At 36.9% G+C, this 26,974-nt stretch overlaps 1 pseudogene; it reads left to right on the top strand.

Annotated features, from left to right (window-relative positions):
- Positions 1–5,425: 5,425 nt before the first annotated feature.
- On the top strand, positions 5,426–7,036 carry LOC144252463 (spermatogenesis-associated protein 2 pseudogene; annotated as a pseudogene).
- The last annotated feature ends 19,938 nt before the right edge of the window (positions 7,037–26,974 follow it).

Raw genomic sequence — 26,974 nt, 5'->3', positions numbered from 1 at the left:
TCAGAACTCTGCACATGCTAGGTTAGTAGATCTACAACCAGTGACATCCATAGGCTCTATTCCATTTTTTCAATTAAAACTCCTGATATTTAGAAAAATTAAATATCTGACTTAAGTCATGTAGCTAATAAGCAAGAGAGCAAAGAGTGAAACTTGATTTGAATCTAAAACCCATATTCTTTCTGTGAAACTCTCTTTACTATTCTTTATACCATGCAAGATGGTGGTAAAGATTAAATGTATGCAATGTACCTAGCACATACAAAAATCTGCTACATAGTACGTTAAAATAAATGATAGTTACTACTGGTGTAGATTCAATTGGGTGTATTGTGTTTCTCCTAAGGGAACTATAAATTTCTTAAGCTATGAAACTTAAATTATTTTGTAGCTTCAAGCAACCAGAACTAAGCTAATATTTATTAAGCCAGTCACATTGGATGTAGTTAAGTAGATTGTAAATAACATACCATGGACACTCCTATAATGCATATCAATTTCCTAGTAAAAGAGATATACATGTAGGAGCAGGCATGACAAGCAATAGTATATATAGGGCCACCAGATCCCTTTTAGTAGAACTACAAAAATGTACACAAGATATAACAGATAGTTCAAATAATTGTGTCTCTATTAAAGAAATTGAATTTGCAGTTAAGTTTCCAAACAGCAGTCTGTTTCCAGGCACAGATTGCTGCACTGAAAACTTCTTACCAAATACTTTAAGAAAAATTAACACAGTTTCCATAGAATCTTTTCCAGGAATTAGAAGATGAGAACAATCTCAACTCAAATTATGATGCCAGCATTACTCAGATGCTAAAGACAGCATAAGAAAAACTCAAGAACACATTAGACCAAATATGTTTCATGAACCTAAGTGCAACAATCTTAAATAAATATAACAAAAGTTAAATTCTTCAATGTGTAAAACAATAATACTCTATGACCAAGTGGAGTTTAGTGTGGCCATATAAAACTAGTTCAATGTTGGGAAGTTAATCAATGTAATCTATAATGTTAATAGTATAAAGAAGACTTGATTGATTTTACCAAATGATGCAGAAAAAAATATATGACAAAATTCAACATCCACTATGATAAAGATGTTCTGTGAACTTGGAATAGAAAGGAAACATTCTCAACCTGGTATCTACAAAACAGCGAAGCTAAAATAATTTTTAATTGTGAAAGACTGCTTTCCCCCCAAATTTAGAAATAAGGGAAGAATATCCATTGTTACCACTCAGTGTCATACTGGATGACTTATCTAATTTTAATAAGGTAAGAAAAAAAGGAGAAGCAAAGATATTCAGATTCTCAGATGACATATGATTATCTATGCAGAATATCACAAGGAATCCAGAAAAGTAATAATAACTCCAATAATAAGTAAGTTTAATGGCATTGTACACTACAAGGCCAACATATAAGAATCTAATGTATTTCTTTATGCCAACATTGAAGAATAGGAAACTAAATGTGTGTGCAGATGTGTGTGCTGGGGATTAGACTCAGGGCCTTGAAAATGCTAAACACATGCTCTATCACTCAGCTTTCCTCTAGCCCCTGGAAACTAAGAAATATTTTTTAAAATGCACATTAACTCCACAAAATAACATATTTATGGATAAACATAAAAAAACATTAACAGGTTTTGTATGCTGAAAACTTCAAAATCCCGATGAAGCAAATCAAACAAAATCTAAACAATGGAGAGCGATATATGACACATGGATTAATAGTCCAAAATAGAAACAACCAGAAATAGACCCACACAAATACTTCCCAATAATTTTTTACAAAGTTACAAAAACTATACAAAGGAGAAGAAACAGCCATTCAACAAATGGTGTTGGAATAACTGGACAATCATGCAAAAAAGAGGTTTGATCTTAAGTTCAAACCTTGTGCAGGTTGACTTATGCTGGTGTTACATACTGTTAAGCCATCAAAAGTTGAAAACAGGGGCAGGGGCTGGGGCTCAGTGGTAGAGCACTTGCCTTGCATGTGTGAGGCACTAGGTTTGATCTTCAGCACCACATAAAAATAAATAAATAAATAAAAATATTGTGTTCATTTACAACTAAAAAAGACATTTTTAAAAAAAATGTTGAAAATATTCTAAGTCAAAAATATATTTCATATGCCTAATTTCCCTAACATCATATCTTGGCATGATGTTTTAAAATTTACCTACTTAAAGATGCTCAGATCACCTGCATTAGCCTACAGTTGGGCAAAACCCTCTGACCCAAAACTTATTTTGTAACAAAGTGTTGAATATCTCACATAATTTATTTAACACTGTACTGAAGGTGAAAGGCAGAATAGTTGTATGGGTACACTTTTGCACTATTATAAAGTTAAAAAATCATAAGTTGATCCTTCATAATTCAGAAAATTAACTAAACATGGCTCATAAATCTATTTTAAAACCATTAAACTACATACAGAAAACTTTTTTGATTCTGGGAATTGAACCAGAGGTGCTTTACCACTGAGATACATCTCCCAGTTCCTTTTTGTTTTTTATTTTGAGACAATGTCTCTGTAAGTTGCTGAGCTGGTCTAAAACTGGTAATTTTTCTGTTTCAGCCTCCTGAGTCCTTGGAATTATAGTACCAACATGCCTGGCAAAATTGCAAATTTTTAAGAAAAAAAATACCTAGGAGAAAAACCTTGTGAATTGTAATGTGAAAAAAAAATAGATGTGAGACTAAGAGTACAATCCAGAAAAGAAAAGATTATGAATTGGATTTCTGCAAAATCAAAAACATTTGTTCTATCAAAGACTGTGTAAGAATGAAAAGTCATTCTACAGACTGAAAGAATACAAATCACACATCAAAGGACTTTTATCTAGACTCTAAATTTTAATTATAAGAAAAGAAACTATTCAAAATTTTAAAAATACTCTATTCATGAGTTAGAAGACTCAATATAATAAAGAGCCTCTTCACAAATTTATCTATACATTTAACTAAGTTCAACTCAAAATCTAAACAGGACTTTGTTGGTATACTAAAGCTTATTTTGAAATTTATATAAGATGATATAAGCATGAGGATGATAGTTAAAACACTGTGTTGTACACTGGAAGCTTGCTGAAGTTCATAGATCTTTAATCTTCTCAGCACACAAACACAAATGGTACCTTTGTAGGGGTGGTATATTAAATAGGTAGAATGTGGTGATTATTTCACAACACATATGTGTATGGAAACATCAACTGTACCCCTAAAATATACAATTTTTATGTCAATGATATTTCAGTGAAAATGTTAAAAATTTTAAAAATAAAAACAAATTATTTGGAAAGACAAGGAACTAAAATATCTCTAACACTCAGAGCAAATAGAGGCAAATAAGCATTTTAAAAATGTTCATTAGCCAATCAGGAAAGGCAAATTAAAACCAAAAGAGTTAACATTGCATATCTATTTGAATGACTGAAATAAAAACATTGAGGAGTACAGATAAGGATGCAGAGAAATGGACTTCATGCACATGGCTAGTAGAAAATGAAAAGGCAACTCTACATAACACTAGGGCAGTTTCTTAAAAAGTTAAGCATATACTTAGCATATGCCTCAGAAATCTCATTCCAAGGTAGTTGAACTAGAAAAATGAAAACTTATGCAAAGACATTTATGGCAATTTTATTCAGAATTACCCAAACATTGGAAACACCTAAATGTCTTTTAATGAGTGAACATATAAACTGTGTTACATTTGTAAAATGGAATACTACTCAGCAAAAAAGGAACAAACTATTTGTAAAAAAAAAAAATGAATGAATCTGAAATTCATTATGAAATGCAGTTGAAAAGAGCCTATTTCAAGAGATTGCACACTGTGTCAATCCATTCATATGCCATCCTCTAAAAATGGTAGTGCCAGAGAGATGATCAGCCATTTCCAGGAATTGGGGCAGGGAGAGGCTGTGACCATACAAATAAAGACAAGACAATTGGAGGCAGTAGTATGGAACTATTTTGTGTATTTATTTGGGAGGTAGTTACCTGACTCTATACATGTGCTACTGAATTCTATGTGAAAAATTCAACTAATTGCATAGTATTTAAAAACAAATTAATTACTTGAAGAATGATTGGTACTAAAGGTATTGAATTGGATGTTAAAATAAGGCTTTCCAAAACTTCATTGCATTTATTCCCTAGATTGTCTGTGTTCAACTGTCACTTGATCACTGGAGCAGGGGTAATTTTATACTTATATACATTAAGAAATTTTGAGGGCTGGGGATGTGGCTCAAGCGGTGGCGCGCTCGCCTGCCGTGCGTGCGGCCCGGGTTCGATCCTCAGCATCACATACCAACAAAGATGTTGTGTCCGCCGAGAACTAAAAAATAAATATTAAAAATTCTCTCTCTCTCCCTCTCTCTCCTCTCTCTTTAAAAAAAAAAAAAGAAATGGCCATTTAAAAAAAAAAAGAAACTTTGAGTAGCTTTGGGGTAAAATATAATCCTTAGAGTAAGTCACAGTTTCCTTCAGAGTTTTAGCAGAGAATTCTAGAAGAACACTTTCCAGATAGAGGGAGGAACAATTATATGTTCAATTACCTGTATATAAATGTACTAACCCCAATATTTTTTTCTGCCAGAGGTCTTATTTGTCTTAAAAAGACAGCTTGTCTTCTTCTATCCATTAATTCTATTTATATTGTCTTACGGGATAATTTGTATACTTACATATATTAAGGAAATTTGAGTAGCTTTTGGGTAAAATATATGTATGTGGAATATTTATGGTAGAAATATTTGTCATATACATATCTGGAACTCAGGAGAGAGGAGAGGGTGGGTAATTCCATTTGTAAATTATAGGTATAGATAAGCTCATCCAGGAATAATATGTATTATTGTGAATAATGAGTGAGACAAAGACTGAGGAATGTAATTCAGGGTTATCAATGTTTGAGAAAAAAATTGAGGAGGAACTCATAAAGGAGATTAAAATGGGAGTAGGAAGTATAACACTTTTTGAAAGCCAAGAAAACTTAGTAAGAATAGTTAGCTAACTCCAACTCAATGCAGAAGTCAACAAAGATGACATTTGAAACATTGTCATTGTGTTGCACAAATAGAAGGTCATTGGCACTGCAAAAACATTTTTAGAGTTGATGTGGGAGAAAGTGCGGAGGGGTTACACCTTTAGAAATAAATGAGAGGGAGTGTTTCCGGGTCGCCGCTGGCCCCTGGGTCCTGGTCTCGGTTCCCGCAGCCGGCCGGAGCAGCGAGAGCCCAGCCGGCCTGGCCCCGGCGGCGGCCGCGCCCCGCTGCTTCCCTTGGCGGCGCTCAGAGAGTACTCCCTGGTCCTGGCCGGCAGCATGGCAGTGCTTTTAGTGACGCCCCTGCGTCCAGCCCAGAAGCCATGGAGGAGATAAGGTAGCCCCTGAGCAGATGGGGAGGCCCAGCTCAATGGATACAAAATAAAAAGATAACTTGTTTCGCAAGTACGTGCAGTTCCATGAGAGCAAAGTGGACGCCACCCCCAGCAAGCCTCGGCCCTGCAGTGATGAGCACCTGCGGGTGGCGGCCTCGACCCTGCTCAGCCTGCACAAGGTGGATCCCTTTTATGGATTCCGGCTGATCCAGTTCTACGAGGTGGTGGAGAGTTCCCTGCATGCGCTCAGCTCCTCCAGCCTGCGGGCCCTGCACTGCGCCTTCAGCCTGCTGGAGACCGTGGCCATCAACCTCTTCCTCTACCAGTGGAAGAAGGAGTTCCGCAGCATCAAGCCCTACACAGGCCCTTTTGTCTACTACGTCAAGTCGACGCTGCTGAAAGAGGACGTCCAGGCCATCCTGAGCTACCTGGGCTACGTGCCCGAGCTGGGGGCTGCGTACAGGCTCAAGGAGCTCGTGGAGATCCTGCAGGTGAAGATGGTCTCCTTCGAGCTCTTTCTGGCAAAAGTTGAGTGCGAGAAGATGCTGGAGATCCACACGCAGGTTAAGGACAAGGGCTACTCAGAGCTGGACGTGGTGCGCAGCGCAAGAGCAGCACGGAGGACTTGCGCTGCTGCTCGGATGCGCTGCGGCGGCGGGATGAGGGCAGGGAGCACCTGACCACGTCCATGGCCGGTGTGGCCCTCCAGAAGTCCGCCAGCGAGCGGGCAGCCAAGGACTACTGCAAGCCCTGTGTGACCAAGCTGTCCAGGTCAGTGGACGCCTATGACAGCTACCGCGAGAGCAGAAAGCCACCACCAAAGGCTTCGCTGAGCTTGCTGAGGGAGCCCGTGGTCACAGACCTGGGGGACGGTCTGGAGGACGAGATCATCCGCCCATCCCCCTCACTCCTGACCATGTCCAGCTCCCCCCATGGCAGCCCAGACGACCTTCCTCCCACCTCCCCCAACAATGGCCTCGGTCTGCTGCGCAGCACGTACTTCTCCGTTCAGGATGACGTGGATCTGTACACGGACTCGGAACCCAGGGCAACCTACTGCAGGCAGGACGCTCTGCGACAGGATGTGTGGCCGGTCAGAAATGATGCCCACCCCCTCTACCACAAGTGCTCACCCCCCGCCAAAGAGTCCGCCCTCTCCAAGTGCCAAAACTGCGGCCTGTCCTGCAGCTCCTCCCTCTGCCAGCGCTGCGACAGCAGTCTGTCCTCCAGCCTCCAAGCCCAGCGCCTTCCCCAGCAAGGCCTCTGCCCACGATATGTCTCTGCGGGAGAAGTATGCAAACCAGACTCAGGGCCTCGACCGGTTGCCACCCCTCCACTCGAAGCCCAAGCCCTCCGCCACCGCCACCTCCCGCTGCGGCTTCTGCAACCGCCCAGGTGCCACCAATACCTGCACCCAGTGTTCAAAAGTCTCCTGCGACACCTGCCTCAGCGCCTACCATTATGACCCCTGTTGCAAAAAGAATGAGCTGCACAAGTTCATGCCCAACAACCAGCTGAACTACAAGTCCACGCAGTTCTCCCATCTCGTGTACAAACAGACCCCCCCCTGCACTTCCCCCTATAAGGGCTATGCCACTGACCTTCCTGTTCCTGGTGAAGAAATGTGAAGCTGCTCAGAGCAGTGCTGCTGCACTTGACTCCCTGGGTGGTGAGACCAGCCGGCTTCCCCGACCGAGCACTCACTGAGGACTCACTGCAGCTGACGGCTGCTTTGTCGTCTGCAAGGGAGAGGGTGAGGCTTCCGTTCAGATTCCTTTTGGCTGATCACTCCCTGTGCAGCTGGGTTCTGGTTTTGTTTTTCCTTTCAAGAGGGTTTCTGTCCTTGGACTGCCCCGCCCACTGCTAAGCCAGCTTGGACTGGGAAAGACCTTTCGGGTCACATCCAAGTGTCCACTTGAAGCAGCGAGCTAGAGGCCTGTTGGCTTGTGAAATGAGCCCTCCTGCCACACTGGGCCTCTCCTGATGGCTCTGGCCGTTGGACATCCTTCTCCCAAGTACAAGGATCCCCAGCCAGAGCCCTGCTCCCTGGCTCCCTGCCTCTGCAGGTGTCCAAGGAAAGCCAAGTCCAGTATTAGCTGAACTTCCTCTTGTTGCCACCGCAGTTCAGTCCCATGGTGTCACCCCATACGTTGGAATGCGGGCTTCCCACGGCAGGGCAGGCTCCTCCCCTTTCCGTTGTTTGCACACATCCCTTGGACTGTACTGTAAATAGATATTTTTGAGATTTATTTTTAAATAAATATTCAACTTGCAAAAAAAAAGAAAGAAATGAGAGACAAGGCAGTTCTTTTATAAAGCTCTGGCTTATTTATATTTGAATTCTTGAATAAGGTTTTGATGTTATGATTACTCTTAGTTCAAGCCATTAAGCCAAGTTAAATTAAAAATCTCAATAAAATTTTTTATTTATGGCAAAACTTGAAGCTAAGTAATAGTTACACATGATTAACATTTAGATAAAATCCTCTTTTGGTAAGACTCAAAATTGTTAAGTTTTTCAACACTACTTGAAATATACAGTATTACAATGAAAGAGATGAAAACATATTAAAATAAATTTATTTTATCTTTAAAACCTGGAACAAGACAGAGATGCCCTCTTTCATCACTTCTATTCAATATAATCCTTGAAACTCTAGCAAGAGCAATTAGATGAAAGAAATTAAAGGAATACACATAGGTAGGAAAAAAAACTCAAAGTATCTCTATTTGCCAATGACATGATCTATATTTAGAAGATCCAAAAAATTCCACCAGAAAATTTCTAGAACAAATGAATTCATCAAAGTAGTAGGATATAAAATTAACACTCATAAATCAAATGCATTTCTATATGTAATTGATGAATCTACTGAAAGAGAAATTAGAAAAACTACCCCATTCAAAATAGCCTCAAAAAAGATAAAATACTTAGGACTCAATCTATCAAAAGAGGTGAAAGACCTCTACAATGAAAACTACAGAACACTAAAGTAAGAAATTGAAGAAGACCTTAGAAGATGGAAACATCTCCCATGCTCTTGGATAGGCAGAATTAATATTGTCAAAATGGCCATACTTCCAAATCTTCATCATATTGGATTCGGCCCTGACTTCCTTAACAAGACTCCTATAGTGCAAGAATAAAAATCAAGAATCAATAAATGGGATTAATTTAAACTAAAAAGCTTCTTCTCAGCAAAAGAAATAATCCAATAAAGTGAATAGACAGCTCACACAATGGGAGCAAATTTTTCCCATACACACATCAGATAGAGCACTAATCTCTAGGATATATAAAGAGCTCAAATATCTTAACACCAAAAAAAAAATAACCCAACCAATAAATGGTGTAAGGAACTGAACAGACACTTCTCAGACTAGGATATACAATCAATCAACAAATATATGAAAAACGTTCAACATATGTAGCAATTAAAGAAATGCAGAGCAAAACCATTCTAAGATCTAATCTCACTCCAGTCAGAATGGCAGCTATTAAGAATATATACAACAATAAGTGTTGGCAAGGATATGGGGAAAAAGGCACACTCATACATTGGTGGTGGGACTGCAAATTGGTGCAGCCAATATGGAAAGTAGCATGGAGATTCCTTAGAAAACTGGCAATGGAACCACAATATGACCCAGCTATCCCACTGCTCAGTTTATACTCAAAGGACTTAAAAACAGCATACTACAGGGACACATCCACATCAATATTTATAGCATCACAATTCACAATAGCTAGATTGTGGAACCAACCTAGATGCCCTTCAGTAGATGAATGGGCATCTAATGTTACTCAACATTAAAAGAGAATAAAATTTTGGCATTTGCAGGTAAATAGATGGAGTTAGAGAAGATAATGCTAAGTAAGGTTAGCCAATCCCCAAAAAACAAATGCTGAATGTTTTCTCTGATATAAGGATGCTGATTCATAATGGGGATAAAGGGGCAACATGGAAGGGATAGACAAACTTTACATAGGCAAAGTGAAGGGAGGGGAATGGAGGGGGAATGGGGATAGGAAAGATGGTGGAATGAGACAGACATCATTAACCTCAGTACATGTATGAAAACACGAATGGTGTGACTCTACTTTGTGTACAACCAGGGACATTAAAAATTGTGCTTTATTTGTGTACTATAAATTGAATTGCATTATGCTGTCATATATAACAAATTAGAATACATAAAATTTAAAATAATCTCCTCTGTCAAAAAAATGGCCATACTACCAAAATGGCCATATAGATTTAATCCAATTCCTATTAAAATCCCAATGACATTCTTCATAAAACTAGAAAAAGCAATCATTAAATTTATTTGGAAAAATAAGAGACCGAGAATAGCCAAGTAATCCTTAGTATGAAAAGTAAAGCAGGAGGCATCATAATACCACACCTTAAACTATACTACAGAGCAATAGTAACAAAAATGGCATGGTATTGGCACCAAAATAGACATGTGGGTCAATGGTACAAAATAGAAGACACAGATAAACCCACATAAATACAGTTATCTTATACTAGACAAAGGTGCTGAAAAAATGCATTGGAGAAAATATAGTCTCTTCAACAAATGGTACTAGGAAAACTGAAAATTCATATGCAGCAAAATGAAATTAAACCATGCAAAAAACTCAACTTGAAGTGGATCAAGGACCTAGGAATTAGGCCAGAGATCCTGCACCTAATAGAAGAAAAAGTAGGTCCAAATATTCACCATGCTGGATTAGGCCCTAACAAGACTTCTAAATCACAAGACTTAAAATCAAGAATCAATAAATGTTATGGACTCAAACTAAAAAGCTTCTTCTCAGTAAAAAAAAAAAATATCAATGACATGAAGAGAGACTACAGAGTGGAAAAAATCTTTACCACATGTACATTAGATAAAGCACTAATCTCCATGATATATAGAGAACTCAAAAAAATTAACACACACACACTCACACACACAAAAAAAAATTCCAGTCAATAAATGGGCTAAGGAACTTAACTGAGACTTCTCATAAAAAGATATACAAGCAATCAACAAATATATGAAAAAATATTCAACATCTCTATCAATTAGAGATATGCAAATCAAAACCACTCTAAGATTTTATCCCACTCCAGTTAGAATGGCAGCTATTAAGAATATAAACAACAAAAAGTGTTAGCGAGGACATGGGGGAAAAGGTACACTCAACATTGCTGGTGGCACTGCAAATTGGTGCAACCACTTTAGAAAGCAGTATGGAGATTCCTCAGAAAACTTGGAATGAAACCATCATTTGACCTAGCTATCCCACTCCTCGGTCTATCAAAGGACTTAAAATCAGCATGTTATAGTGATGCAGCCATTAAACTAATCCATGTTATTATAAACTTATCAAATGATTATAACTCAATTTACAATAGCTAAACTGTGGAAACAACCTAGATGCCCATCAATAGATGAATAGATTAAGAAACTATGGTATATATACACAATGGAATATTACTCAACATTAAAAGAGAACAAAAATTATGGCATTTGCAGGTAAATAGATGGAGTTGGAGAATATCATGCTAAGTAAGCCAATCCCAAAAAACTGAAGGCTGAATGTTTTCTCTGATTAGTGGATGCTGATCATTAAGGGGAGGTTTGTGGGAAGAACGGAGGAACTTCGGGGATTTAGCAAAAGGGAAGGTGGGGAAGGGAGGGGAAGGGACATGAGGCAGGAAAGATGGTGGAATGAGATGGACATCCTTACCCTAGGTACATATATGATTGCACGGATGGTGCAACTCTACATCAGGTACAACCAGAGAATTAAAATGCTGTGCTCTATTTGTGTACAATGAATTGAAATGCATTCTGCTCTCATGTATGATGAAGTAGAACCAAAATAAATAAAACAAATATTGAATCTATTAAAAAAAATATTTAACCTAACTTTCTTATTTAAAAGATGAAGAAACTGAGACCCAGAAGGGAAGTAAATTGTTCAAGATTATGCTACATTGGCTCCCTCTTCTTTCACTGCCATGTTGTGCTAGTTCCCAAATCTTTTCCTTTATATAAGCTGTTCTTCACCACAAGTGTAGTACATATGAAGAAGATACTCATAATCTTATGTTTGGCCCCTTTCTAAACAAATTAGTGTAACTGGATGAAACTGAAATGTATGAGAATAAAAGAAATTACCTTCTTAGGAAGTAAACAAGCAGCAAATTCATCAGGTGGAGTGTATGAGCATGGTTTTGATGGATGAAGAGACTTGGTAAAAAGAGAAAGAATAGATAGAAGGAGACAGGCTGTCTTTTGAAAACAAACAAGACCTCTGGTAGGAAAATACTGGAGTTGGTAGTTGAAAATATTAGAATTGGTATTTGTTTGTACAGGTAATTTAACAGATAATTGATTCTCTATGTACCTGGAAGGTTGTATTCTAGAATGCTCTGCTAAAACTCTGAAGGAGTCTGTGATTTACTCTAGTGAGAAAGGCTGTTGCTATACTATTCTTCAAGTTATTGTTCTGAGAGAACAGGGAGTTGGGCAATTTGTTTGGAGTTTGCCTAGAGGGTAAGCTGGAGGGGGAGAATGCTCCTAAGCCCAAGTTTAGGAACAGTGATTATGCCTGCAGGTGCTCAATTAGATGCATAGATGTCTGCTGGAGTTCATTCATTTACTTGTCAGTGACCTCAAATAAGTGTGTTCAACTCTCTATGCCTCAGTTTAAACCTATAAAATGGAATTATTGTGAGTACTGAGTATGCTACATATGATGACCTTAGCTCATTGTATAAAATATTTAATAAATGTTAGGTTTCACATTTATATTATTAATTAGCAATGTGGTTCTATTCTGTAGGAAATGGCCAAAGATAATACAAGCCAACATTTTCAGACATGAATAGTTCCTGTCTTTTGTAAATTGATCTTTATGTGGCTTAAGCTGGCGTGGCTGGGCCCCTCAGTGGGAATTGCAAAGATATTTAGAGTTGACTGCAAAGGTCTGAACTCAAATGGGATACACGATGAGACAATACCAAAGATATAAATTGGTAAGCACACTGTACTAAGGGAGAGGTGGGGGTGGAGTCATTATTTGTAAAGTGGCATCAATGTGCACAGCTGACTGTGTCTGCAGAAGAAGGGGAGGCTGGATGGCAGTTCCTGCTACAAAAGGGGCCTGGAAAAGAGCAGTATGAGTAAGCTCCTGATAGGATTTCTTTAGGATGATGAGGGGATTATTATGCTCTGAAAGATTACTGAAGCTTAGAAACAGTAAGTAGTAGAATTACCTCTTCCTGCCATGGGGAATTTAGGTGTTGGATACTATGTTTGCAGCTCTTTTTATTCATTCATTCTTTCAAAAAAATATTTTAAAATAATGATGACAAAATTGGTGAAAACTGCCCAACATATTTGTTTGTTGTGATTTTCTCTTGGATTCCAGAGTAAAAACATAATGATGCAGGAAGTGCAATTTACAGGGCTTTTGCCAAACCCTGCTTCAACTTAGATACACTAAGTGCACACATGCTTATACACAGATACACGTGCACAAAGATACCCTACAAAACTCACTTATGAAGACTCTGAAAAATTTCTGTTCTAATCATTAAAAAAAGTATGGGTTTATAATTCAGTTACCTCTTTCTTGGAGGTGAAGTGGCTGGGTAGATGAGGAAGCTCACTAAAAAGCCCCAGTGGTTCTCATTTCTGGCCTGGACCCCACTCCATCGTATTTATATTAGACTCTCCAATGTTTCTAGTTCTTATTAAAAGAAAAACAACTTGTTTTAATTAATCATCTTTGAATAATTTTTGAAGTATTACCTTTTTTTAGAATTCTTACCCAGCATATCTATCATGGGGAATAGAGCAGGAGAAAATGGCTAGACGCATGCAAAAATTTATCAACCCTGAGTCATCCCAACAATGGTTTTAAAAGCAAAAATAGGAAGCATTCTAAATGTGCAATGAGGGAGATTTTTTCCAACTCTACCTTACAGCCATTAAAAATGATGTAAGAGAAATATTTAATGCACATAACATGCATGCATTCAATTCATAAAGAGAAAAAAGATGTTATACAAGTCCAATGAGATTTTACTTTTTTGGAAAAATCCATTTGAGAAGAAAAAAAAACTAAAATAATATTATATTCCCAGATAATGGTATTTATTATAAGTTAATATTTATAAGAAATGTGATACTTTTCACATTCATTCTTAGGCCTAGAGTTATTTTTCCAGATTTTCTAAACTAATCATTAATTATTTTATAAGGAGAAAAATTGAATGCAGTTCTAGAAATCTGAGGGAGATTTATATTGAAATATTACTCTGTGTATAGCTGCCCATCTATATGTTTAAAGTAATTGATACCTTTATTTTGCATATGCTACTTATGTGAATAGATTCCACAGATAACATAATCTTAAAGAAACACCCTGGATTTTTGTATGGAAGTAATCACAAGCAAGTTCTTGTTTAATATATGACTTTGATTTAGGAAGTGAAGCCTGCAACAACTGGCTTAATTTGGCAAAGATAGAGGAAGATGGGATTTTATGTTCTGTGATTGGTTTTTGCAGTTGTTCTGAGCGGGCTGCTTTCTTCCTTAATGTCTTATAATTAGAAACAGCTGCTATGAAGTCTGCAGGATAATTTTTCTTCTCTAAGCCCCCCATATCCTGAAGTTAAATCAATCTCTGTAATTAAAGAATTGGTGGAACAGATAAGGAAAGGGGCTGGCAAATTTGTAGATTTCTTCTTCTTTTAAATTGTAATTTAAGTGTCATGGAAGAAGTGGACTATTGTGACACAGTAAAATAATGTTACATTTTTCTAAAAAAAATCCTTTGACATTCGCCTTTAAATCTGGAGACTAGATAAAATTAATTGATTGGGCAACTGATGGAAACAACCACAAAAGTGACCAGACCCCTGTTTCCCTTCTCTAAAGTGATTGGATTTCAGATCAACCAAGAAGCTAAAGATAAGTTCAAGACTATACTGTTTGAAGACATGTCATTTTCCTGCAATGGAGAGTAGGTGAAGTGTGCTTCTTCATAACTACTTTGTTTCACTCCAATGATAATGTTTCTTAGTTGCTCTGTGTATATCTAGTATAGGTCTGTTTCCAAACTGAACTAAACAAGAAAGTCCTCGTGATCCAGTGAGTGAGGGGCACCTGGAAGGGGCTGGGCCTATGGGGATAACTTGAGAAGTCACTCTGAAGCCTAACCTCCCAGGGCCTCTATCATCACTAATAGTGTAGATTGGGTACACTTCAGGAAGAGCAGACTCCAACTCTTGAAGATGAATCTTGGAGATTTTGTTAGTCAGGATTCTGTAGATATATCAGTTATCCTCCTTCTGAAAGCTGGTGAAACAGAAAAATCCAGAAGAAAATGGTAAAATTCAATCCAAAGGCATGATAACTGTGGGCAGGGGTGGAGTTGGTGAGGCTAGCCTAAGTCCTGGGGTTTGAAGACCCCCAAAGCCAGGAACTCTGATGTCTAAGGGCATAAGAAGATGGCTATCTCATCTAAAGAAAGAAGAAAATTCATCCTTCTTTCACCTTTTAATTGTGTTCAAATCCTTAACTGGTTGGATTATGGTCAAATCCTCAACTTGTTGGATGATGGCTTATCCACATTGGTGAGGTCATCTTCTGAAAACACCCTCAGAGACACACATGCTATCATTTTATTAGCTATCTGGACATCCCTTAGCCCATTTAAGTTGACACAAAATTAACCATTGCAATAGTTTCACCTTTTGTCAACTTGGCTTATCATCATAAATCATGTTTAATTTCTCAAAAAGAAAATAACAAGAAAAAATCCTTTCTAACACAATAATATTATCACACTTACAACCAAAAGAAATCCTTTTCCTAGAAGAAGAGATCAAATTTTTGAGTAATGTTTATTCCTTTTCTGGTAACCCATAACTAAAATACTATGATGCAAAATTAATAATATTTAAAATCAATATCTTATGATGCATAAAAAAGGATTATGAGAGGAAATAAAACGAAGACATTTGCTTAATATGTGCACACATACCCACAGATTTATGTATGATAAAGGAGATATATGCATGATAATTGTAGTCTTCATTTCAAAACAAATGGACATCGTATTGGTGGTGTTAATAACTTCCTTTTCCTACTATCCATTCTATAGTCCCTTTGCTTTCTACAAAGACTTCACTAGACTCTGGTCCCTTACCTATTGGAATGACCCACATCTTCATTCTTCAAGAATCTGGGTCATTCATGCTTCTGTGTGGACTTGGTAATTTTAGTTTCCCATTGATCTTCATCACAGGTATGGTAATATGAAGAGACTACCTGTGGAGTTTCCTGTACTCCAGATACACTCCTCTTTGCCTTAATTGTAGAGTTGTAGTATAATTTCCTCTTGGTAGTCTGGGTCAATTATTCTAACCAACACCACAACTCCCTTCTTTACCAGTTGACTCACAAGTATGAAAGCCTAGTGTAGTTGGGTGGTACTCTCAATAGCCTGTTTAATTGGATGATTATTGTGTCTGTTGGTGGAAGCATTCTTCCTTCTGGTACTCTGAAGTCTAGGCCAACAGGGCATAAAGTTGTATAAACAAGAAGAAAAAATTTCTTCTAGTGGGTAACTTAGAGTGAGTGTTTTCACCACCATTTCTATTCCTTATTTTTTGGACCTGTGAATCATGGGAGAAACATCACCAAATATTGGATACTGATTCAGAGTATATACAACCATATGGAGAACCTTGTTTAAATGTATTATTATCTATATGGCTCTGTAACTGAGTGTTCAAAGAGCCATTCCACCCTTATATAAGAACAGTTGCTTCAGAATGGTGGAGAACATAGAAAGGCCAGAGAATTTCATGAGTATAACCTAATGCTATTCTTCTTTTGCTATGAATTTAGGATCTTGATCAGAAGCAATCCTGTGTAGAATACCATGATGGTAGCTAAAGCATTTTATAAGTCCATGAATGGTAGTTTTGGCAGAAGCATTGCATACAGGAAAGCAAATTTATATACAGAGAAAGTGGGGACCAAATATTGTCCCACTATGGAGGTGATCTGATGTGAGCAATATACCACCAGGTAGCTGGCTGATCACCCTGGGGAATGATGCCATATTGGACTTCTATGTTGGTTTTGGCTGCTAGCAGATTGTGCATTCAGCAGTGGTTGAAACCAGGTTAGCTTTGGTGAGTGAAGTCTATATTACTGCCTTCATGCATCATTTCCATTCCTGTCACCATGACACTTTGCTCATGAACCTACTGGGCATTGACAGGAGTGGCTAGGAAAAACAAGCTGATTGGTATACACTAAATGGCTGATCCTATCCCTTTGATTATTAAAATCTACTCAACTGGAGTCACCCATTGGTGGGCATTCACACGGGATTCAAATATCTTCACTTTTTTTGTCATTCAGGGAGGTCTATTCACACACCTCCATCTCAAAAGTCTTCATCCTAATTTTCCAATCATGTTTCTCCCAAGTCTCTGAATACCTAGCAAACCACTGGCTATAATTCATAAATCAGTGTATCATATTATGTCTAACCATTTCTCCTTTGAAGCAATGTGCACAACCAGGTGCACTGCTTGAAAGCTCTGCCTACTAGGAAGATTTCTCTTCCCTGTTATTCTTCAAATATGTCTCAGAGGTGGGCTGTAATGAAATAGCTGTCTATTTTTTGAGGATGTCTGAATAACACACACAACTCTGTAAACCAGACCCAGATTCTCTCTTCTGTCAACTTAAGGGAATTCCCATGCAACACAGGTGCAACCAGAGAAAGAAGGTAGTGTATTAGGATTGAGGACCATGGGCATTTGGTCTATTTCTTTATGTAACAGCTCAGGCCTGATCATATGTATATCATTCCATTTGATGATGAAATGCTGTTGTGCATGCTGAACTTTATAGCTTGGCAGGTCAGATAACAGCTATTTCTTTATGTAAAGGACAGCTCAGATTACATGATAGCTTTTTGGCCCATGACCAAGCATTCAGTTTCTACTGAAGCCCAATAGCAGCCCAAGAGCTATTCCTCTAAAGGCGAGTAATTATCTGCAGAGAGAGGATGGCTCTTGAGGAGAATCAGCATTGTCTTACATGGCCTTAGAGGTGGTCATTGCCATTTTCTTAGACAATACAAGGCCAGTCCTCTCAGATAGATATTGAAAAGTTTATACCACTGTGAGTAGAGATGTGGCTACCACTGGGGTAAGGGATACTGTTGTAGGGAAGTCAATTCTGCTGGGGTTGGAGACTAATTTCTCTGGGGTGGGAAGACATGCCCTAGCAAAGAAGGCTAATCACAACTTAGGGGCTCAGTGTGTTCATATTCATCAGGGTATCCCCATTTTAACTTATAAGATCCCATTCTTTTTAGATCAGTGACTTCACTTTACCAGTAGACATCCTGTGATGCTAAGGGTTTAACTTGCCTCAGAATTCATCCATCACAGGATAAGATCTTACATTTGATTTTCAATAATTTCATCCCTGTAGCTACAGGAGATAAAACTCTCTCTCAGGGAGGACCTAGGAGCTCTTATGTCATTTGTGCAGAATTTGAACTGGGAAGTTGAATCTGTGAGCTCATCTTTTTTTCCCCACCACTTTTCCCACTTACTTTAGAAATAACCATCCAACATAATTATATTCTTTAGTTTTCAAAAATGTTCAAAAATATATAGAGAGCCACTGAGCTCCTTTATTCTTATAAGTGATTGGTCAGGATTGTTCAATGATATTTTGTGTATCTCTATAAATAGTACAAGCCATGGACTATTAGAACTCTCTTTACTACTGGAAATAAGAGTCATTATCATCTTTAAATCTAATCATCATATTAGAAAGCCAATTTCAGAAACCACAGAACCAATTTTAAAAGCATGCTCTTAAAATTCTTTTCCTCTAGAACCTCTCTTGATGTGAAAATATGGGTTTTCTGGAGTTCTCCAGAGAAAGAGAATATATATATATATATATATATATATATATATATATATATATATCACACATAATAATGGACGAGTTATCACACATAATAATGGAGTCCCATCATCTGTTATCTGTTAACTGGAGAACCAGGAAAAGCCAGTGGTATAATTGAGTCTGAATTAAGAGACTAGAGAATAGAGGAACTAACAGTATAACTCTCAGTATGAGTCCCAAAGATTTCAGAACTGAGATGGAGGGTGGTGGCTTGTGGCTTGTATTAATTCTGGAGTTTGAAGGCCTGAAAACCAGGAGATCTGATGTCAAGATCAGGAAAAGATGGATATACCACCCAAAGAGAAGGGAGAGAATTTACCCTTCTTCTGCCTTTTAGTTCCATTTTTGTCCTCAGTGGGACACACACACACACACACACACAAATCCCATCTGGTGGTAGGTAAGGATAACCTCACCTACCAATTCAGTTGTTATTCTCTTTTAGAAACTCTTTATAGACACTCCCCAAAATAATGTTTTGTCAGCTATCTGGGTATCTTTAGCACAGTTGACACATAAAATTATCCATTATAGAGATCATTTCCTTACTTGTACTATTTCCAAGATGATAAAGCTTACACCAGTTTATCCAAGAAAACAGAGTGAGAAAGACGGATTTGAAACTTTACTAAACCCATTGATTTCCCTGTGGCCCTCCCCCTACGATGCTATTTTCCCATGATTAGACTGGAGAAGATAGTTTTTGCTTCCCAAACTCACAAGCCAATGAGAGGAATTCCCATAAAGCATTTGCTGTCAAGGAGGAAGTGGTGAGGAGCAGACTGAAGACCAAGGCAATTGCCAAGCTCGGATGTATGGTGACCAGGTCTGCCTGGGTGATGGTTGCTTGGATGGGAAGGAATGACCAAAAATGAAAATGACATAAAGAAACATTTAATTACATTTTTATGTAAAACATCTTCTTTTGTTCACCTGTAAATGAGATGAAAAGCCCTAAGCATCATTTATAGCATTTGGTAATTACTTAGCAAACAGGAGCACTTACTGATTATAGACAGTATGTCAGGCTACTAATGAGAAAGTTCCTCTATTTGAATAAGCCTAATGAATTGGATATGATTTCATTCCTAGCCAATTTTATATTTTTGCTGGGCTGCCATGAAATTAGTGTTAAATACCCATCAAAATATGTATTGAAGATACACAGATCTAAAAACACATTAATATATATCTTTAACGTCAGTTATATCACTTTCTTTTTCTTTCTTTCAACATATGTACGTGCATATGTTAACACTCAAGCATCAAGTAAGGCATATTAGCATTATCTAGAAAAATATGCATGCATTAAGTCATTGTGAAGTTTATATGCAATTAAAGGCACATTAGTTCTAGCCAGGTATTTTCTCTAAAATGTACTGAATATCTATAAGTGTATCTATGTATTATTTTATCATCCATTATGAATTTCTGGCTCCTTATAGGAAATAACCTATTTATTTTGTGATTTAAACAGGACAAAAGATTTTACATCTGTAAATTGTATTCAGTACACAGTCTGTGAATAAAAATGCTATAACTTAAAATATTACCTTTGGTATTCACATGATGCTTTTTATTGTTTTTTTTTTAAAACTAATCTACATTTTTATTTGACAGAGATAAGTTCCATAAATGTGATGAATTAAATATTTTTCTTAGTCCTTCGACTGATAGTAAAGAAATGGGATTTTTTAAATTTTGCTTGAAGATGAAGCTACTCAAGAATTACTTCCTGAATGGAATCTATACAGGTAATGGGGAACTGCTGTATCTCTTTTCCAATGAGGCCATGAGAGAAAATGATCACACTAGGAAGTTTTGGTTTTAGCTTTAAAATGCTCTTATTATGAGGTAATGCAGGATAAATGTGTCATTAAAGAAATATGCCATTCTCTTTCTCTCTCTCTCTCTCTCTCTCTCTCTCTCTCTCTCTCTCTTTATTTTTTATTTTGATATTTTTAAAAAGCAAGTCAGTCTATTCTGAAGCCTAATCTATGAAGAAATGGTAACTTTTTACTCCCAATAATCTGTTGAAGTGATAGGTGATTCTACATAACCAATTTCATATCAACATAATCCCAGTGCTCCTTTTCTTCCCCTACCATAGGTTATGACTAGAGAAAGGAGATTGAATAGATTCAAGAAAGAAAAAGCAAATGAAAGTGTTCAGGTGACTAATGAGGCTGCCTTCAATCATGATGGCTTTCCAAACCATATACCAGACATCTTGCCCCATTTTTTTCTGAAGGAATTCAGACTCCATATCAATTATATGGTTTTGGCTACAAGGAATATAAAAAAGAAAAGAAATGAAAACTGAAAGCAACTTAAACAAGCAACACTTATTATCTCACATAACACAAGGTGTCAGATGGAGATTTAGATGGTTTTAGGGTGGTTCAATGATAACATGTGAGGCACAGTTTAATTATCTTTCTTATTTGTTTAGTCAACATTTTGGTTTTGATCTAAAGCTTCTTTCTTCATGGATCCCAGAAGCCTTTAACAGCTCCACTATTCAATCTTATTTTCTTGGGAGTATATCTCCCATATTCTCCTGACCTATTCACACCATTTGTGTCTTCATACATGTATTTTGTATAATGGATAGATTTTCTCCCCGGGCTGCTGCTCACTTATCCACCCTGGGTTGTCTCTCTACCTTTGTAGCAAGGGTTTCCTGGATCTATTTCTTAAGTTGAATCCCCTGATTCCTGGATTTCTTGCTTTTCATTTTTTGGTTTATTCTCTTGTTTGGGTAGAGTAAATCTTCTAGTAGCTCTCTGAAATAGGGTACATGGAAAATAATTTTTGAGACTTTAAATAGCTGAAGATATATTTTATCCTCATATTTGATTAATAGTTTAGCTGGATATAGATTATACTTTGGAAGTAATTTCTACTCAGAAGTCTGAAGGAATTGTTGGGTAATGTTTTAGCTTCCAGTGTTAATGTAGACAAGTCTGATGGCATTTTGATTCTTTTTTTTTTACAGGTTCTGATTCTTCTTTATTTATTTTGGAGTATTTCCTTAGCGATCTGGCACACTTTTGCACAAGCCACCTGTATGTGCTCTACTCCAGGGACTAGAAAGACACACAGTCCTTTGATAAAAATAATTCACAATAGTGTCTGCCAGTTTTTAGAACTCTGTGCCAAAAACATGAATGTGTATTTTAATTTCCATTCAGTCTGCTGAGCAACAAGGTAGGCAATATGATCCAATGAGAATCTGAAAGGGAAATTAATTTTCCTGAGGTCACCCAGCTAGCAAGTAGTAGAACCTAGATCTTCCCTCTCCACAGTCCTTACTCCTGAACACTATGCTATATTTATGTCAGTCCTATTTTCACAACCTATGTCCTTTTTGCGTAGCCAGAAAATACCATGTTTTGCTCTCATAAAACCACAGTTACAGTTTTTGGTGGATGACATCATTTACCTTTGATCTGATTGAGTACTCAAAATCCTCTATAGCAATTAGGTTAACTCAAAGTGGTTTTCCTCTGCTAATGAAATCTTTTTTAAATTTCTGATTTGTCATATGTGACAGTGGAATGTATTACAATTCATATTGCACATGTAGAGCATAATTTTTCATATCTCTGGTTGTATACAAAATATATTCACACCATTTTTGTCTTCATACATGTATTTTGTATAATGATTTTCATTTCATTCCACCATCATTTCTAACCCCATGCCTCCTCCCTTCCCCTCTTACCTCTTTGCCCTATCTAGAGTTCATCTATTCCTCCTATGCTCCCCTTTCCTACTCCACTGTGAATCAACCTGATGCTGGTTGTTTTAATGAATCATAATGATAGCCATTATTTATCAGGTAGTTAGTGTGTGCCAAATACTGTTAAATCACTTTATGAGCTAGATTTCCTTTTAGAGTCCTGTTTTTTGAGATATAATTTATATATGGTACAATTTGCCCTATTTGGTTTTATAGTTACATGATTTTTGACGACATAAATATTAAAAAATGGCTATATATATATATATATATATAGACATATAGTACTACGATCAAGATATAGAATATGTTACCTTGTTTTTCTTTACTTCTTTTTTTAAACAACTAGAGAAATTGATTTTAATATATTTTCATTTAACCCATGGATTACCAACAAAATTTGCAAAGAAAATAATTGTTGTTAAGCTATTTCATGTTCCTTTTGTTTGTCCTAGTAATTCTTTGGAATCTAATGTCTATTTAACACGTAGTGCACATCAATTCAGACTAGACACATTTCAAGTACTCAGTAGCTTCATGTAACCAATGGCTGCCATATTAGCTCCTTTCTCCATCTTTCACCTTTTGATGAGATATATGCTGTAGCTGCATGATAAATCTCCTTATTATATAATTTCTTGTTGATTTACATCAAAAAGGGTCACCAAAGAGATGAACTTAGAATATAAGAGTAGAGCAAGATGCTTTATTACTCCCCACAAGACTCTTTTAGACTGTGAATTGGTTTCTTCATGCTTTTCGTGGGAACAACTTCAATTAGGTTGCCTTCTCCTACAAGGTTTTCATAATGGCTCTCTCTTCTTTTACCTCCTACCTCTCCAAATTTATGAAAGGAAAGGTACTTCACAAAATTTGTTGCCTTCCCTCAAACTTGCCCTTACCTTTACAAATACTTTATTAAACAATTTTTACCCTGATTGATATTTTTCATCCTTGAATCTTGAATAATGTTTTTTTTTAATTATAAGAAAGTAAAATATACCTCATCCCATATCACAGGCAATGTATATATATACCAGATTAATTGTATATTAAAATATAATGTGTAAATTGCTAAAACTTTTAAAGAAAATAATTGCATAACATTGTGAAGAGAAACGAAAAACAAAAAAAATATAAAATAAACAAAAACCTAAATAATTAGATGATATCGTAGTTAAATTTTTTATGTGTAAAAATTTATCAAAAAGGGTTGAAAGTTTTGGGGATATGACTTAGTTGGTAGAGTGCTTGCCTAGCATGCACAAGTCCCTGGGTTCAATCCCCAGCACAAAGGGAAAAAAAAGGTTAAAAGAGACATGAATTATATGTGTTACTGGCCATTTTTGTTTATTTTTGGTATTTAGCTTGGCATGATTTCTCCTTTGGTTGGCTATTCCTTTGTTGTAGTTTTTCTCTTTGCAGATTTTAATTGTTGTTTTTCATTTTGTTCTTGTTGAATATTTTGCCAAGAATGTTCTATAGTGCAGGCTTTCTTGCTGTAAATTCTTTTAGCTTTTGTTTATTATGGAAGATTTTTATTTTATTGTCAAATTTGAAGCTTATATTGCTGGATATAAGATTCTTGGTTGGTATCCATTATCTTTTAGAGCTTGGTATATGTTGTTCTAGGATTTCCTGGCTTTGAGTGTTTGGGTTGACAAATCTTCTGAGATCTGAATTGGTCTTCCCTTATAGGTAATCAGATTTTCCTCTCTTGCAGCCTTTAAAATTATATCCTTATTCTGTACACTAGGCATTTTCATTATAATGTGTCTTCGTGTATATTTATTATAATTTTGTACATTTGGTTCCTATAGGCCTCTTATATTTGACTTTATAGTTCATTCTTCATGCTTGGGACATTTTCTGATACTGTTTCATAGAATAGATTGTCTATCCTTTGGTTTGAGTCTCTGAACCTTCCTCTATACCAATAAATCTTAAATTTGGCCTTTTGATGGTATCCCATAATACTTAGATATTCCATTCATAGTTTCTTACCATCTTCAAGTGAGGTCAACTTTATTTTCAAGATTGTATATTTTGTCTTCATTGTCTGAAGTCCTGTCTTCCAAGTAATCTAGTCTGTTGGTGATACTATCTATTGAGTTTTTAATTGGATTATTGTTTCTTTCATTTCAAGGATTTCTAGTTGTTTTTTTTTTTTCAGTAACTCTATCTCTCTCTTGAAGTAATCTCTTGCAACCTGTATTTGTTCTGTTCTCTCTTTGTTGGAGTGACCAATTTTTACCTATATATGCTCACTTAGGTTGTTATTTAATTTCCAAATCATTTTAGTTAATTTCATGATGTCTATATGTCTTTCTCTCTCACAGTGTGGATCCAAAGTATTACAGCTTCTGCCCTATTGTCTTATAGTGTCCCTATAAGTTACCAATACCCCACTTTTAAGGAAGAGATCAATATTACAGCATTTAATGTATCCAATATGCAGCCATATATCAGTTACTTTCTATTTTTACATTTACACATTTGTCACTATAATCAGAAATGATGAATTCGGTTATCTTCTACCATGTAGTCAATAGGTTTGCATAGTGGTTTACAGTTTCTAGTGGTAAAAGGGGGGACTTAGAGGTTGGCTGAGATGTTTATGAGGTAGGATGTGAGAATATGGAGGTATTAGATTATATGATTAGTGAGGATAATAATAAGAAGTTGGATGTTAGTAGGTGAAATAAGAGATAGGCAACCCCATGCAAAATTCCCTGTTACCTCAGCAGCAGGATAACTGTTAGCACCCCAATAGAGAAATTTGTGGTGCAGCCAGGCCACAGGGACCTTGGTGATGTCATACCAGGTTCTTATTGTTGTTCCTTGATAATAGTGGCGATATCCAAGTTTTGTGGTGGTGGCAGCCCCAAGCCTATAAGTACCCTGATGTTGGGCTGTGGAACCACACTTTGGTGAATAGGAAACCACAGCACAGGGTGGCTCTCAGTGCAAATGTGGGGTGGGCCTTTCCCCTGGATCTCTAGGCTGTGGTGTTGGCATTTTGATTCTTGATCTGTAGTATGCAATATGAATTTGCCCATACCATTAATTTTTCCCTACTCTTTTCCCCAATAGAAATTTTATGATTTTGTGCCTTAGAATGTTCAGACTGCTATAATAAAATACCATAAGTGGAATGGCTTATAAAACAATAGGAATTTATTTCTTATAGTTCTGGAGGCTGGGAAGTCCAAGAGCAAGATGTCAGCAGACTCAGTTTCTGGAAAAAAAATTTCTGGTTCTTAGACAGTATTTTGCACTTATGTCCTTATGCAGTGGAAAGGGAGACTAGCTAACTTGAGCCTCTTTCATAAGACCAAAGCCCTCACTCCTTAACCATTGCCCAAAGGCCCACATTCTAATAATATCACCTTGGCTATTAGGTTTCAATATATGAGTTTTGAAGGTGACATAAAAATTCAGTTTCTAGTGTTTATTTTCCAAGAGCCTCTTTTTAAGTATTTACTAGTGTAGCACCATTTATAAAGTATAACTAGGAAGTAAAAATAAATTCTATCCTCCACACTTGAAAAATATACCTTCATAATAACCTGGAAGGTCATGTTTTAATTAAATCACAGATTCCTTATTATTCCACATCAGTATTTGGCAGGGAAGAGAGTCATTCCCTAGACTCCAGCCCCCAGATTGCAGTGTGAAGCCCTAGCTTCCTCCTTTTCTCATTCCATCCCAGTGTTCATCTTGCCCTAGGAGGGAGTTCATGTGAATGCCAGAGCCATTTCAATGCACACAACTAATAGGACCTTTTATGCAAGCAATATTTATTAAGGATCTGTAAAATGAGGACATTTCTTTATGTACAAGACCTCATCATAAATATCTGAGGGACTCGAGATGAGAGTATAAAAGAAGACTCCCAGACAAGGTGAGTTAATTGAGGTTAATTGAGATTCACGTGTGTATACAAAGCTGCCTGTAGACCACTCCCTTAGGCTTAGGAGCATATATACCTGTATGGTAAGAGAACATCAGTGGGCAGGAAGAAGGGAAGGGAGCATTCACATACCCTAGAAGCAGACGCAAGTCTGGAAGGGACTGAAAAGTCAAGGTCTGTGATCCCAGACCATTACTAAAAATAATGGGATGGTGTGAGCTCCAGCTGGTCCATTAATCCCAAAGATAAATCATCCTTTTTTGAGTGGTACAACTGGAAGTGGACAAGAATAGAACCCACTAAAACACAGAGCCCAGAATAGGGGTCCTTACTGCCTATTCAAAAAATGGTACCAAATACAGAACTTCCACAGCCCCATGAGTTCTCATTCCACTGATATGTGATATAAAATAAACAAATAATTTTGAAAATTGAATTATCTATATTTCCATCCCTCTTTATAATCCAAGTAAAATAATAATATTAATCACCATTTATTAGCAAATAGCAAGCTTGTTATTTTCTCAGAGCTTACTAAGTTCTTGAAGACTGAATGGCTCAAAATTCAGAATTCGGTTGTTTCTTTTAGTTAGCAATAATTTATATTATTTACAATAATATAATAGAGTTATGTTATATGCTAATATTTACTTATCATAAAATACTTATTATTGGATGGCCTCAGGGCAGCTTACCACTCATTGAAAGTGCTCCTTCCATCTATCCAGATGAATCTTTTGAAAATTCTGGTCTGATCATGTTCCTTGATCAGGGTCCTATCACCATGCATGACAGAAGCACTTCCATTATTTATCAGAGAATTAGAAACACAAGGGCAGAGTGTAAGCATATAGGCTCCAAAACCAATGCTACCCTGTACATGTGTTG

The sequence above is a fragment of the Urocitellus parryii genome, unplaced genomic scaffold, assembly GCF_045843805.1.
Source record: "Urocitellus parryii isolate mUroPar1 unplaced genomic scaffold, mUroPar1.hap1 Scaffold_43, whole genome shotgun sequence".
Taxonomy (NCBI): Eukaryota; Metazoa; Chordata; class Mammalia; order Rodentia; family Sciuridae; genus Urocitellus; species Urocitellus parryii.
This window is presented reverse-complemented; position numbering and strand designations above follow the sequence as displayed.